The 15,997-nt window shown below is 46.9% G+C and overlaps 1 protein-coding gene across 19 annotated transcripts in view; it reads left to right on the forward strand.

Annotated features, from left to right (window-relative positions):
• MYO9A (myosin IXA) overlaps positions 1-15,997 on the forward strand; it is a 278,436-nt gene that overhangs the window by 193 nt on the left and 262,246 nt on the right. For 6 of the 19 annotated variants that reach the window (XM_051821760.2, XM_051821768.2, XM_051821769.2 and 3 more), the window contains exon 1: positions 216-548. The exons of 1 other annotated variant lie outside the window; for it this stretch is intronic. The gene's annotated coding sequence lies outside the window, so the exon portion shown is untranslated. Of the gene's footprint in view, positions 1-63; positions 93-214; positions 549-1,269; positions 1,429-15,997 lie in introns of those variants that run through there. 12 more of the 19 variants (XM_070054737.1, XM_070054738.1, XM_070054739.1 and 9 more) reach the window with 7 other exon arrangements.

Below are 15,997 nucleotides of genomic sequence, written 5' to 3' on the forward strand. Positions count from 1 at the left end.
CCGGCGCAAGCGCGCTCCTCACGCTCCGGCGGCGTCACGTGCGGGGGCGGGGCCGGGCGGGGCGGCCCGGCGGGCGGCAGGGGGCGTGGGAGGTGAGTGCGCGCGCGCCTGCTCGCCTGCGGCCGGGGAGTCGGCGGGGCGGGGCCGCGTGCGCCGGGCCGGGGGCGCGCGGGTCGGAGCGGCCGGGGGGCGCGCGGAGCGTGACGCCGCGGCCGTTGGCTGCGACTGCGGAGTTCCGCGCCCGGGGCGTGGGGGCGGCGGCGGCCGAGGCGGCCCCGGTCGGGGCAGCGTCCACGCGCGCTGTCTGGGCGGGTGCGGCGGGGGATGTGCCTGCCCAGCCGGGCGGGGTCTGTCTGACAGGGCGGGGGATGCGCGGCGGCCGCTCTCCCGGACCCTGAGGCGGCTGGGCCCACCCTCCCGGAACCGTCCGGCCCTCGGCGGCCCCGGCCTCTGCCGTCGCCTCCGGCTCGACCCCGGGGGCCGCGGCGGGCGGCGGCTTCCGTCGACGAGCGGGGGGCTGAGGCGGCCGCCGCCGCGGCGGAGCCGAGGTAAGACCCGCCCCGGCGCCCGCGGCCCTGCCGCCCGGCCGCGTCCCGGGCTCGCTGCGGGGCTCCCGCGGGGCCGCCCCCGGCCGGGGTCCCCGAGGGCCCTCCGGCTCGCGCCGCGCTCTGGCGGGACGCGGGGACGTCTCCCGGAGCCTCCGGGCGCCGGCGCATCCCCCGCTGCGGAGCCCGGGGCGGCGACCCCCGGCCGCGGGGCGGGCCCTCGGGCTCGCGGGCGGCCCCGCGGCTTCTCCGCCCGGGCTCCCGGCCAGCCCGGGCGCGGCGCTCGCTGTGGGCCCGGTGGAGCCGGCCCCCTCGGAAGGGCCTGGCCGGGCAGCCCTGGGCAGACGTCGCGCGCGAGCGGAGCGCGTCCCGCCGGGCCGGGATGGGGGTGGCGGTTGGCGGAGGCCGGCAGCGGGCTCCGGGCTGGAGGCCGGGAGGGCGTCGCGGGGCGTCGCGGGGCGGCTGCCAGCCTAGGGCTTGGCGCGGCGCGAGCGCACCCAGCTCTGACGTTTCAGAGGCTTCGGGCTGGATCAGTGTCCCAGTGCACCGTGGATGGCTAGAGCGATTGTGCGCGGTGCAGTAAGAAGGACACGATTTTTTTTTTGGGGGGGTGGGGTGGGGGGGATTTGCTGTTTTTTGAATTTGGTAGAGAAGTTTAGGTTCGCAGCTCCCCGTACTTCCTGAGGGTGGTGGCTGAATGAGGCGTTTCTGCTGCCGGGAGCAGGTTCCACGGCCGCGCAGCGCGCGTGGCGGGCTTCCCGGTAGCGGCGGCGTGGTGGGCGAAGTGCGTGTTGGAGCTGAGCTGTCACGAAGGAGACGAGCTGTCGCATCAGGCGATCAGTGCCGGCGAACGTTGGCATCGGTGAAGGATAAAGAGTTCTTTGTTAGTACTTCTGATTTTTTGCATTTTGTGTGTGTGTGTGTGTGTGTGTGTGTGTGTGGCAGAGGAGGGAGACAGTCATAATTGAAATTATAGGTAGTAACTAAACGTACTTAGTGTGAAAGTCGAAAGGTTCAGAACAGTAGAAAGTTTCTGCTTCTCCAGCCACCCATTTTCTCTCTCTAATCAGGGTACCACTCTTTCCAGCGTCTCACGTGTGGCTTCTGGAGTGCTCCCACGTTTACTGTCTTATACATTTGTGCCCGGAAGAGCAAACACCACACACAACTATAGCTACTGTCTACTTTACATAAAGCTTGCTTTTTAAATTTAGTAATTATTAGACCTTAAAGGTCATTCAATAGCAATATGAGCAATCTTCAGAAACTTCTTGGAAAATGCGTATTATGAACAAACCATGGCTCGGTTAAAATTTTTTTTTTACCAAAATTATCTTTCTTAAAAAAAAAAAAAACAGGTTTATTTCCATCTTCTTGAAAGGCAGAGTGACAGAGAGCAAAATCTTCTGTTCATTGGTTCACTTCCCAAATGTCTGCAACAGGCAGAGCTGCCTTCAAAGGAAGCCAGGAGCCTGGAACTCAGTCTGGGTCTCTTAGGGGTTCCATGTGGGTTGCAGGACCCAAGCCCGTGGCCCATCATCTCCTGCCTCCCATGATGCAGAAGTGGGAAGCTGGATCAGAAGCAGAGTAGCTGGGACCAAACTGGCACTCTGATAGGGATGTGGGTGTCCTCTAACCTGCTGCACCCCAGTGCCTGCTCCTGTCTGTACCTCACAGCTGACATCCGCTGGTCCCAATCTTGCATGTTCTTTCTACCAAGTTTCAGATCATTTCTTGTTACTGTTTGTTAGCTCTGCCTAGTTGTAACCCAAAATGTCTACTGTTCTCTAATACTTTCTAAGTAGTCGTCTTGCCTCTTGTTTTGTTGCGGCCAGGTGTGTACTCAGTGAGTTGCTGCCGCAGTCAGTGTGCTAGGAGGTGCTTCTCAAGTGAGTGTAAGTGGTGGGGTGGAGTGCTTGTTAGAAGACATGCATGGGCCAGTGCTGTGGCACAGTGGGCTAAGCCTCCGTCTGTGGCGCTGGCATCCCGTATGGGTGCCAGTCAGTGTCTCAGCTGCTCCTCTTCCCATCCAGCTCTCTGCTAGTGGCCTGGGAGAGCAGAAGATGGCCTGAGTACTTGGGCCCCTGCTCCCACGTGGGAGACCGGGAAGAAGCTCCTGGCTCCTGACTTCAGATTGGCTTAGCTCCAGCCGTAGTGACCATTTGGGGAGTAAACCAGATGTTGGAAGACCTACCTGGGGCTCTACCTCTCTAATGAATAAATAGATAGATAGATAGATAAATAAATAAAGAAAGAAGGGGCTGGCGCTATGGCATAGTGGGTAAAGCTGCTGCCTGTAGTGCTGGCATTCCATATGGGTGCTGCTTCAAGCTCCGGCTACTCCACTTCTGATCCAGCTCTCTGCTATGACCTGGGAAAACAGTAGAGGATGGCCCAAGTCCTTGGGTCCCTGCACCAGCATGGGAGACCCGGAAGAAACTCCTGGCTCCTGGCTTTGGATCAGCTTAGCTCCGGCCTTTGCGGCCAACTGGGGAGTGAACCAGTGGATGGAAAACCTTCCCCTCCCTCCCTCCCCCCTCCCCCCTCCTGTTCCCCTCCCCTCTCCCCCCTCCCCTCTCTGCCTCTCTCTGTGTGACTCTGACTTTCAAATAAATAATCTTTTTTTAAATTAAAAATAAGAAAGGAGACATGCACAAGGGAACCCAGGATTTCAAGAAGAAAAGGAACCTAATAGAGCTAGCAGCAGCTGAAGACAAGACTTCACTGTAGTGCTGGGTTATTGTCTTAGCTACTGTTTCTGTTGGGCTCTTTCTCTCCACTCAACTCCTCCCATCTTAACGGCTTCAGTTCCTACTTTCTGCTCCTTGTAAGCACTGTGTCACTCCTATATTAACCTGTTGCCTACTGGCTGCTGTCTTCAGCCTCGGCTCCTTGTGCTAACTTTCTTCTTCCTAGGAATTTCTGGTTTCAAGTCCCAAGAAACAATTTCTTTGGGTTGGTTCTTGTTCTCATTGGCTACCAGCAAGCTTGTGTACTTGAGCATCTGCCCACTTAGTTGTCTGTTTATGGGGACATACGGATGAAGGGCAGGATCATAACCGTGGAAAGTATGGGGCACTGTATAAGCTATCTTCCCACAGAGTGGGGTTGTGAGCGTGTCAGGCACCGTAATGACTTCTGTAGGACAAATTCAAATCAAGTCTTGTCCTTTCCAGTGGAAAGAGCATCAGTACTTTGTTACTGTTTTCAGGGTAAAGTTCAGGTTGCAGCAAGGCATGTATAGAACTCATTCACGATTTTTAAAAAATATTTATTTATATGAAGGGCATTGTTAGAGACAGGCAGAGCGAGAGATTGAGAGAGCACTTCATCCTCTGGTTTCACTACCTAAATGGCTGTAACTGTTGGAGCTGGGCCCATTTGAAGCCAGGAGCTTCCTCCAGGAATTGGACAGCCGGCACCTGAACCAGTGCTCATGTGGGTTGTAGGCACTGCAGGTGGCGGCTTTACCTGCTGTGCTACAGCACTGGTCCCTCATTTGTGATTTGACTCTAGTTTTTCCTTCTGTTCTCTCTCCTTTAAATTCTTTGTTTTGAATTTTTTATTAATGTACATATTTTCAGTTATAATTACAGTGACATTTCAGTACAGATATACAGTATGCACTGATCCTGTTAGGTTAATCAGCATTTCTCTTTTGATGTTACTTTATGATTTAAGCTTAGAACTCTTTTCTTTATTTGTTAGTAAAATACATACGAGATTATAGTGAACTACAGTCACCTCCCTGTCCTGTGTAGTACTAGGAACTGCTTTCTTTGATCTCAGTCTGATTAGGTACTTGTTACAAATTCCCTCCACCCCTAGTATAGTAAACACTATTCTGTGTTCAGATTTGTTTATTTTTTTCTGCTTTCATATGTAAGGGAGAACATGCAGTATTTGTCTTTCTGCGTCTGGCTTACTTAACATGATTATTCTCCAGTTCTATCCATTTTGTTGCAAATAACAGCATTTTATATATTTTTTATGGCTGAATAATACATTGTAAATATATAATGCATTTTCTTGATCCATTCACCTGTTGATGGACACCTTGGTTGAGTCCATATCTTGGCTATTGTAAATAGTTCTGCAGTGAACTTAATAGTTGTAGGTACGTTGTGGATGATTTCACATCTTTTGGATAAATACTTAGTAGTGTGATTAATGGATCAAATGGCAGTTCTACTTCTAGTTTTTAAAGGACCTTCCATACTGTTTTCCATAGTGGCTATACTAATTTATGTTGATTTTTCTTTAAATTCTTTAATCTACTCTTAGTGGATTTAGGCTTCCTCTTACGTCAAGTACCCTTTCTGTAGTGCATAGTCCTTCATAGCTCTCTGGTGAAATTACTTAATTACTTGTCTGTTTTTTTTTCCTTAAGGCTCTTTCTTTGGTAACAGAGATGGGTATCAGTACTGTTAGTAATAAAGATTTTTAGATTGAGGATTTTTGAAGATAAAGCTTTGTCTATGACCTATGATGGGATTATGTCTGGATAAACATGTCATACATTGGAAATACTCTAAGTTGAAAGTGCATTTAATGTGTCTGGCCTGCCAAACCTCCTAGGCCAGCAGCACAGTAAACCCTGGAGGGTGCTGGTTCTTTCCCCTTGTGACTGGCTGACTGGGAGCTGTGGCTGCTGCTACTGCTCAGTACCAAGAGGAAGTGTGTTACTGCCTGTCACTAGTGTGGGAAAGGATCACAATTCAAATACAATTGCAGTGTCTACTGAGTGCACATTGCTTTCACACCATCAAAAAGTCAAAATCTGAACTTGAACTGTCATTAAGTTTGGCATGTATATTTTCATATGGTTTGCAGAAAGACACAGGTCAAAAATATGCTCAGTAGACTTTCAACAAATGAACATACAAATGTACCAACACCCTTATCAAGATACAAAATATTGCTAGAACTCTACAAGCTGTATTATTCCTTCATAGTAAAGCCAGCTTACATAGGCAGAGATGGACCTTCCATTTGTAGGTTTACTCTCCAATGGCTGCAACAGCCAGGGTGGGGCCAGGCTGCATTCAGGAGCCAGGAACTCCATCCTGTCTCCCACATGAACGGCAGGGGCCCAAGCACTTTGGCCATCATCCGCCACCTTCTCAGCCACATAGGAAGCTGGATTGGAAACGGGACAGCTGGAACTTGAACTGGCACTCCAGTATCTGATGCCTGGGTGCTGGGATCCTAAGTGGCAGCTTAATCTGCTGTGCCACATGCTGACCCCAGATTTAATTTTAAATAAGTAGCTCTTTAGCATGCAGGTTTCTTGACTTAGCTTTTGTGTTATCTTCAAACATATGAGAATCATAGTTACTGGAATTTTGATCTTATAGAAAACACGCACCTAATTTATAGAAACAGTTTTGGTGTGTTTTTATGAAGTAGTTAGGTTAAAAATCATTTAATGCTAGTGTTCTAATATTTAGTTGTGTGGTGCATATATTTGGGAAAGTTTCCTTATTTGTAAGTTGAATATTTCAGTAGATTGAAATGCTTTTGCTGAAGATGACCTGTTAGTTTGGCGTGGTGAACATACTGGGGTAGGTAGAGGCGACATGCAGGGCACTTTGCAAGTGGTGCTGGCTCCTGAATTTCAGTGTGAATTACGTTACTAGCATTTTTTGGTAGTGGGGTCATCCAGCGGGCAGCTGGGGTGTAATTTTACATGTACAGTGAGGACAGCTGGCTTGCTAAAAGTTGCTTCTTTTTATACAGCTATCATTAGTTTTAGAAGTAGCTCTCATTTTTGGTTTTCCTTAAACTTTAAGATATTGTAGTTCTTTGAATATGAATTTTTTTAAACCTATCTTTTCCTTAGAAAGACCTTTCTTTCTGTTAATCTTAAGTCCATTAAGTGGAAAGAATACAGACTTTCTTTTTTAAATGTAATATCATAGGTTCAGACCCCTCCTCCACCCCCCCCCCCCCCTTTTAAAATAAGGTTTATTGATATGATTGAAAGGCGAAGTTTCAGAGAGGCAGAGGCAGAGAGAGAGAAGTCTTCCATCTACTGGTTTGCTCCCCAAATGGCTGCAATGGCCACAGCTAGGCCAGATTGAAGCCAGGAGCTTTATCCGAATCTCCCAAGTGGAGCAGCTGGGACTTGAACCGGCGCCCTTATGGGATGCTGGTACTGCAGGTGGTAGCTTTACTGGCTGTGCCACAATGTCGGCCCCAGAATATGGACTTTCAAACCTGAAATTTAGCAGACTTGAATTTGAGTTCCATCCTCATCACCTAGGAGCTGTCACTCATGTGCAAATCACTTCACATTTCTGAGCTCCTCACAAGATTATATGGCGTTAAAGCACGAAGCCCGTAGTACTCAATAAGTCTTCCTTCTTGTTATGTTTGAATACAAGACTAAGAATTTCATTGTGTGACTTTTAGAGTAAATGACTAATCAGTTTGTTGCTCATACAAGTTGATATCAAGATAATGTGTCTGTGTTTCAAGTGTGATTATATTTCTCAGTTCAAAATACTTCAAAGAAATGCTTTTCTTGGTATCTTAGTAGATAAGATTAATGGATGTTAGAATGTATTTTGATTCAGTGTGAGGTATCATAGCAAAATGTGTTCTGTTTGCCAGTGACAAACATTCCTTAAATCATTGACAGATTGTAGTACTATTGCTGTTCATAGTGTGTAAGTATTTGTTTGAAATCTGTTTACTTTTATTGATCAGGTGATAGTAGGCTGAGTAATCACTGGACTTTTTTTTTTTTTTTTTTTTTTTTTTTGACAGGCAGAGTGGACAGTGAGAGAGAGAGAGACAGAGAGAGAAAGGTCTTCCTTTTGCCGTTGGTTCACCCTCCAATGGCCGCCGCTGCAGCCGGCGCACCGCGCTGATCCTGGCAGGAGCCAGGAGCCAGGTGCTTTTCCTGGTCTCCCATGGGGTGCAGGGCCCAAGCACCTGGGCCATCCTCCACTGCACTCCCTGGCCATAGCAGAGAGCTGGCCTGGAAGAGGGGCAACCGGGACAGAATCCGGCGCCCCAACCGGGACTAGAACCCGGTGTGCCGGCGCCGCAAGGTGGAGGATTAGCCTATTGAGCCACGGCGCCGGCCTTGGACCTTTTTTTCATGTAAGGACTTGAGGTGATTGTATAGATGTGTTTATAAAGGATCTCTAGATCATATTTGCTTTCTTTTGTAAATCTATCTCCTTTTACTTCCCTGCTTATCCCCCTTGCCAACTTTTTTATGATGACTTAAAATATGCTAAAAAGTTGAAATAATAGGAAAAGAATAGGAGCTTCATCTGGGTCTTCCACGTGAGTGCAGGGATCCAAGGACCCTCCACTGTTTTCCCAGGCACATTATCAGGGAGCTGGATGGGCAGTGGAGCAGCCAGGACTCAAACCAGTGCCCATGCTAAAGAACTACTCATTGAAAATGAAATGTGGGGTCACTGGTGATGCTGGTGTTGCAGGTGGCGGCTTTACCCAGTGTGCCACAGTGCTGGCCCCAGACAAGGCATGTGGGCATCTTAAGTGGCTCTTGACTGATAGGCTGAATGACTGCTCCAGAAATAAGACATTCTTCACATTGCAGGTGTGCTATAATCAACACCTAAGAAATAACAATGATTCCTTAATAATACTTAATACGCAGTTTATACTTTAATTTTTTTTTTTTTTTTTGACAGGCAGAGTGGACAGTGAGAGAGAGAGAGACAGAGAAAGGTCTTCCTTTGCCGTTGGTTCACCCTCCAATGGCCGCCGTGGCTGGCGTGCTGCGGCCGGCGCACCGCGCTGATCCGATGGCAGGAGCCAGGAGCCAGGTGCTTCTCCTGGTCTCCCATGGGGTGCAGGGCCCAAGCACCTGGGCCATCCTCCACTGCACTCCCTGGCCACAGCAGAGAGCTGGCCTGGAAGAGGGGCAACCGGGACAGAATCCGGCGCCCCAACCGGGACTAGAACCCGGTGTGCCGGCGCCTCTAGGCAGAGGATTAGCCTAGTGAGCCGCGGCGCCGGCCTATACTTTAATTTTTTAAAGATTTATTTATTTGAAAGAAGGAGTTATAGAGAGAGGTATAGACAGAGAGACAGACAGAGAAGAGAGACAGAAGAGAGGGAGACAGAGAGAGAGAGAGAGAGAGAGGGAGAGAGAGGTCTTCCATCTGCTGGTTTATTCCTCAAATGGGTGCAATGGCTAGAGCCAGGCCCATCTGAAGCCAGGAGCAGGAAGCCCTCTAGGTCTCCCACATGGGTACAGGGGCCCAAGCACTTGGACCATCTTCTGCTTTCCCAGGCCATAGCACAGAGCTGGATTGGAAGTGGAGCAGCTGGGACTTGAACCGGCGTCCCTATGGGATGCTGACACTGCAGGTGGTGGCTTTACCAGCTATGCCACAGTGTCAACACTGAAGTTACATTTTAAAGGCTTGATTAGATTCATGTAGAAAAGTTTCAGGTGATACTGTATATCATCTTGTGTACTATGGAGGATGCATAATGTCAGATGTCCCACTGTTAGTGATTTGTGTTTGATGAGGTTGAAGTTGCTGTTTGCTCTTCTATTGTAAAAATACAATTTTCCTCCTATGATCAAGTGTAAGAATTTTGGTACCATACAAATATTGTATTCCTCAGTGTTCTACTAACTTTAGTATTCTTTTTTTGATGCTTACTAACTTAATTGAAGGTTGCAAATGGTGATTTTTTTTTGTGAAATATTGTCTTTTTTAAAAAATAAGATTTATTTATTTGAAAGGTGAAGTTACACACAGAGAGGGAAAGACAGAATGAGACACAAATGGACACAATGGCTGTGGCTGGGCCAGGCTAAAGCCAGGAGTCTGGAACTCCATTTGGTTCGCCCACATATGTTAGGGACCCGGGTCCTTGGGTCATCCTCTGCTGCCTTCCCAGGTGCATTAATAGGGAACTAAATCAAGAGTGGAATGGTCGAGACTGGAATTGGCACTCTCATATGAGATGTGATGAAAATTGGTGATTTTTCTAATTCTCTAATCTTTCTATATTTATTAGCTGTCATTCTGCATTTATTAATGGGGCTTTTATAACCTTTGTCAAGTGGAAGAGAACGGCAGTTCCTGCCACAAAGGGTGAAGTAATGGTTAACCCCTTTCTAATTTTACGTTATCTGCCAAAGGGGCAAATGTGCTTTTCTAGTGATCTCATGGATTTTTACTTATTACAATTACAATACTTTTTAAAAAAGATTTATTATATTTATTTGAAAGATAGATTTAGAGAGGTAGAGACAGAGAGAGAGGTCTTCCATCCGCTGGTTCACTCCCCAGATGGCCACAACGGCCTGAGCTGTCTCAATCTGAAGCCAAGAGTCAGAAGCTTCTTCCAGGTCTCCCACGTGGGTGCAGGGGCCCAAGGACCTGGGCCATCTTCTACTGCTTTCCCAGGCCACAGCAGAGAGCTGGATCGGAAGAGGAACAGCTGGGACTAGAACCGGTGCCCATATGGGATGCCAGTGCTTCAGGCTAGGGCTTTAACTTGATTCCCAGAGAGTCTTTTTTTTTTTTTTTTTTTTGACAGGCAGAGTGGACAGTGAGAGAGAGAGACAAAAGTCCTCCCTTGCTGTTGGTTCACCCTCCAATGGCCGCCGCGGCCGGCACACCGTGCTGATCCGAAGGCAGGAGCCAGGTGCTTCTCCTGGTCTCCCATGGGGTGCAGGGCCCAAGGATTTGGGCCATCCTCCACTGCACTCCCTGGCCACAGCAGAGAGCTGGCCTGGAAGAGGGGCAACCGGGACAGAATCCGGCCCCCGACAGGGACTAGAACCTGGTGTGCTGGCGCCGCAAGGCAGAGGATTAGCCTAGTGAGCTGCGGTGCCGGCCTCCCAGAGAGTTTTAAGGAAGATCAGTAGGAATCTCTTCAAGCAGACTGCTGATTTCTCTTGCCTGAGCACATTAGTCTTTATGTGATTTTTGTCTCCATGCTGTCTTGGCTCATCATGGACTTTTCCAGCCTTGGAGTTGCTGTCGGCAGTTTCTGTGAGGAGCTTTCCTCCGAGTGGAGCCTGTGTTCAGAGGCCAGTGCCTAGACTAGGTAGGGCTGCTGCTGTTTCCCACCCTGTCAGGTGGGGAGAGCGTGGTGTCGTATTCATCATTTTGATTTAGATTTAACATTCAATTTTGTTTCTACTTTTTTTATTATTACTATTTTTGGTTTGTTAAGTTTTTACTTTAGCAATGAGAGCCTTGGTTTTGATTAATGTTGATACATGTGTGCATTCTTCTTTCATAAACCAAAGGCAGCATGTACTGTTTGTACTTATTTAAAATCTCCACTGAATATATTCTGTAGAACAGTCCATAAAGTTCTTATTTGTCTTTATGGAGACATAATGTTCTATTATATGACTGTCCCACAGTCTCATTCAGTGAGTTTGGTTCTGATGTGTATTTGTGTTTAATCTTCTGAACTATGTATAAGTGCATAATATGTACTAATTAAATTTACTGAAAGTAAAGTTTCTTCTCTAAATAATTAAGAAGTTGATTTGTCAGAGAGCCTTATAATCAGATTTGACTTTGTTGTGGAGAGAATTTCAGAAGTAGATAGATTTTGGCATGCAGGTATGCTTTCCCTGCCTCTGAGTGCCAGGCGTCAGCGTGACTGACTGTTAACCTGCTCCAGTTTTTCTGGAACCTGGGTCAGCAGGAACAGGACATGATTTGCTTACTCGTTCTTCCTGTGTTTCCTGCCTCCATGAAGCATTAGTTCTAAAAATGTGCTGTCTTGTGTGTTTTTCCTTCTTTTTTAAAAGATTTATTTATTTGAAAGGTAAAGTTACAGAGAGGCAGAGGCAGAGGCAGAAGCACACAGAGAGGAGTCTTCCATCCGCTGGTTCACTCGCTAGATGGCCGCAGTGGCTGGAGCTGGGCCGGTCCAGAGCCAGGAGCTTCTTCTGGGTCTTCCATGCAGAAGGACTTGGGCCCTCCACTGCCCTCTCAGGCCATTACAGAGAGCTGCATTGGAAGTAGAGCTGCTGGGACTAGAACCGGTGCCCATATGGGATGCTGGCACTGCAGGTGGCAGCTTTACCACCTATGCCACAGCACTGGCCCCATGATAGCTTTTTAAATGTACACTTATACCAGATTTATGTTGTCTTATTGTAGTAAATTATTGCCATAATAGTAATTTGCAGTTGTTGTTTTTCCGTTTTATTTATATACACATGGAAGTGCATAAAATATATACAGTTTAAGGAAAATTTTGGAGTATTTGTGTTGTCCTTGTGCAGGCCTGCAAACTAGAGTACCTTCTTTCTGCTTCACCTTTCTCATGTCTGTATATCCTCACGTGGAAGGAACTATTTTCCCGATCTTTGTGACCATCATTTTCTTGAATTTCTCCATAATTGTAAAGCTCAGGGTTTACATCCTAAGTAGTATAGTTTTCCTGTGTTTGCTCTGAATGGAATCATACCATGCATTTTATATGATTTTATTATTTTTTAATTTTTAAAAGATTTACGTATTTATTTTGAAAGTCAGAGAGAAATCTTCCAAATGTTGGTTCACTCCCATCATGGCTGCAGTTGCCAACACTGGGGTAGGCTGAAGCCCGGAGTTTCTTCTAAATCTGCCATGTGGGTGCAGGGGTCCAAACGGTTGGGCTGTTTTCCACTGCTTTTCTCTGGCCATTAGCAGGAAGCTGCATCAGAAGTCCAGCAGCAGGAACTCAAACTGGTGCACATATGGGATGCTGGCATTGCAAGTGGATGCTTAATCTGCTACACCACAGTGCTAGCCTGAAAGTTGGCTTTTTAGAGGCCACTACTGTGGCATAGTGGGTTAACTGGCATCTCATAACTGAATGCCAGTTTGAGTCCCGACTGCTTTGCTTCTGATCCAGCTCCCTGCTAATGCACTTGGGAAGGCCTTAGATGATGACTCAAGTGCTTGGCCCCTGCCACCCATGTGGGAGTCCTGGATGGAGATCTAGGCTCCTGGTTTCAGCCTGGCCCAGCCCTGGCTGTTGTGGGCATTTGGGGAGTGAACCAGTGAATGAAATCAATCAACCAATCTCTTTCTCTCTCTGGTTTTCAAATATTATATAAGTAAATCTGGTTTTTTTTCTTTTTAAATAAAGTTGGCTTTTTAATTGTTAACCTACTTTTTGTCAACCATACCTTCTTATATCAGTGTCACATTTGATCGTATAGCACTTGTGATGATGGTAGTTTCTTTTAATAAGAAAGCAAACATTTAGGGAAGACAGTTTGTTATTTATCCTGGATTATAAAGCTCGTAAGTGCTAACAGCAGGCTGTCAACTCTTGACTGTGTGACTATAAAACCCTTGCTTTTCCTCAAAATTATACTACATACACATAAACATATACATATACACGCACATGCACAGCCTCTAAATGGTTAATGGAAATTTTGTGAAAATACATATTTAACATTTCTGTACTTTTATGAGAGTTTCCCAGACCTTCATTTGGAGACTATTTAGTGTTTTTTTGGCAATTCAAGTATTTGGTTTTCAAGGCCCCATAGATTAGAAACAGCAAATTAGAACAGAGGGACAACATGGGTTGTTAGCTGACAACACAAAAAGCTTGTTTATAAGCTAAAAGTAAAACAATCTGGTAATAGGAAAGGACAGACAACCTTGTTTATATTAGTAGTTTCTATGAATATCACTATGTCATATAAAAATGAATGTTTATTATGAGAGCCCAAGTTTTTTTTTTTTTTTTTTAAGATTTATATTTATTTGAAAGGCAGAGTTACAGAGGGAGGGAGGGAGACAGAGGGAGAAATCTTACATCCACTGGTTCACAGATTCACTCCTCAATGGCTGCATCAGCCAGGGCTGTGCCAGGCCAAAGCCCATGGAGGTGCGGGGGCCCAAGCACTTACGCCATCTTCTGCTGCTTTCCTAGGGACGTTAGCAAGGAGCTGGGTCAGAAGTTGTGCAGTGGGGACTCCTATCCAGTGCCCATATGGGATGCTGGCATTGCAGGTGGCAGCTTAACCTGCTATACCACAACACTGGTCCCAGATTGTTTTTTTTTTTTTTTTCTTTTTTCTTTCTTTTTTTTTTTTTTATAATGTTTGGTTTGTATTCACCTACTTGAAAGGCAAAGCAAGAGAGCGAGGGTGAGGCAGACAGACATGGCGGGGGGGAGAGAGAGAGAGGTAGGGGTAGGGGGAGGTAGAGATAGAGGTAGAGGTAGAGGTAGAGTAAGGTGAGGTACAGGTAGAGGTGAGGTACAGGTACAGGTAGAAGTATTTTCCATATACTGATGCACTCCCCAAATGGCTGCAAAGGCTAGGGCTGAGCCAGGCTGGTTCAGGAGCTGGGAACTCCATTCAGGTCTCCCACGTGGGTGGCAGGGCCCAAGCACTTCCTCCCTCCCTCCCTCCCCCCTTTTATTTGAAAGAGTTACAGAGAGAAAGAGAGAGAGAGGTCTTCCATCCGCTGGTTCACTCCCCAGTTGGCTGCAATGGCCGAAGCTGTGCCGATCTGAAGCCAGGAGCCAGGACTTCTTCTGGGTTTCCCAAGTGGGTGCAGGGCCCCAAGGACTTGGGCCATCTTCTATTGCTTTCCCAGGCCATAGCAGAGAGCTGGATTGGAAGTAGAGCAGCTGGGTCTTGAACCGGTGCCCATATTTGATGCTGGTGCTTCAGGTCAGGTTTTTAACTTGCTGCACCACAGTGTCGGCCCCTTATTATTTATTTATTTTATTTTATTTATTTATTTTTGATAGGCAGAGTTAGAGAGAGACAGAGAGAAAGGTCTTCCTTTTTCCGTATGTTCACCTCTCAAGTGGCCGCTACGGCTGGCGTGTTGTGGCTGGCGCGCTGTGCCGATCCGAAGCCAGGAGCCAGGTGCTTCCTCCTGGTCTCCCATGCAAGTGCAGGGCCCAAGGACCTGGGCCATCCTCCACTGCACTCCCGGGCCACAGCAGAGAGCTGGACTGGAAGAGGAGTAATCGGGACAGAATCCAGTGCCCCAACTGGGACTAGAACCCAGAGTGCTGGTGCTGCAGGCGGAGGATTAGCCTATTGAGCCGCGGCACTGGCCCCCTTATTTATTTTTAAAACACTTATTTGAAAGGCATAGAGAGTCCATACACTCATACAGTTCTATCTTCTGATTAACTTACCACATGCTTGCAACAGCTGGGACTGGGCTGGGCTGAAGCTGAGAGTGGGGAACTCAATTTCTGTCTCCCACATGGGTGGTAGGACTTAACTACATAAGGGATCACCTGCTGCCTCCCAGGGCGTGCATCATCAAGAAGCTGGAGTCAAGTGTGGAGCCAGGACTAGAACCCAGGCACTCTGATATGGTAGATGGGTACCCCGAACAGTGTTTCAGCCACTATATGCCTGTCCCAGTACAACTTTTTGAAGAACATATGATTGCTTTAAACCTTTTGCAGTTGTGAATAAATGTGTCGTAGCCATCCATGTGCATATTTTTGTGTGGACGTGTTTTCAGCGCATCTGGGAAATACCAAGATGTGCAGTACTCGATTATATGGTAAACACATGCTTTCTTTTGTTGCCAAACTGCCTTCCAGTGGCTCTACAATTCTGCATTTCTACCAGTAGTGAATGAGAGTTCTTGTTCTACATTCTCATTTGGTGTTTTCATTGTTTTAGAATTTTGCTAATCTAATAGATATGAAGTACTTTCTAATTGTTTAATTTTAAATTCCCCAGTGGTGTATGATTTTAGTTTCTGTTAATATGCTTATTTGCCATCTGTGTATCATTGATGGAATGTTGGTTCAGATCTTTCTTCCATTTTGCCCATTTAATTGGATTGTTTATTGTTTAGTTTTAAGGTTTTTTTTGTATATTTTGCAAACCAGTCCTTGGGGCCATTGCTGTGGGGTAGCTGGTAAAGCCACTGCTTGCAGTGCTGGCATCCCATATGGGCACTAGTTCGAGACCTGGCTGCTCTACTTCTGATCCAGCTCTCTGCTGTGGCCTGGGAGAGCAGTGGAAGATGGCCCAAGTCCTTGGGGCCCTGCACCCATGTGGGAAGAAGTTCCCAGCTCCTGGCTCCTGGCTTTGGATTGGTGCAGTTCCGTTGCTGTGACCAATTGAGGAGTGAACCAGCGGATGAAAGACCTCTCTCTGCCTCTCCTCTCTGTAACTCTTGCAGATAAATAAATAAATCTTTAAAAAAAAAAAAAAACTAGTCCTTTATCATGTATGTATTTTTTTTTTTTTTTTTGAAATTTAGTCCAACACTTAATGCTTTCTTTGGAAACCTAGGAGTAAACTTTAAATCAAATACTTTGGGTAGTTCTTTTTTGCCATTCCCATTAATATCTAAAATTTAAAAGGCTAAAAGAAAAAGATCTCTTGGAAAAAAATTCCTGAGTCAAGAATTATTATTTTTTTCCATTTTTCCAGTATCTTTTTTAAACTTTTATTTAATAAATATAAATTTCGAAAGTAAAGCTTT

This window comes from Oryctolagus cuniculus, chromosome 12, assembly GCF_964237555.1.
Source record: "Oryctolagus cuniculus chromosome 12, mOryCun1.1, whole genome shotgun sequence".
Classification (NCBI taxonomy): Eukaryota; Metazoa; Chordata; class Mammalia; order Lagomorpha; family Leporidae; genus Oryctolagus; species Oryctolagus cuniculus.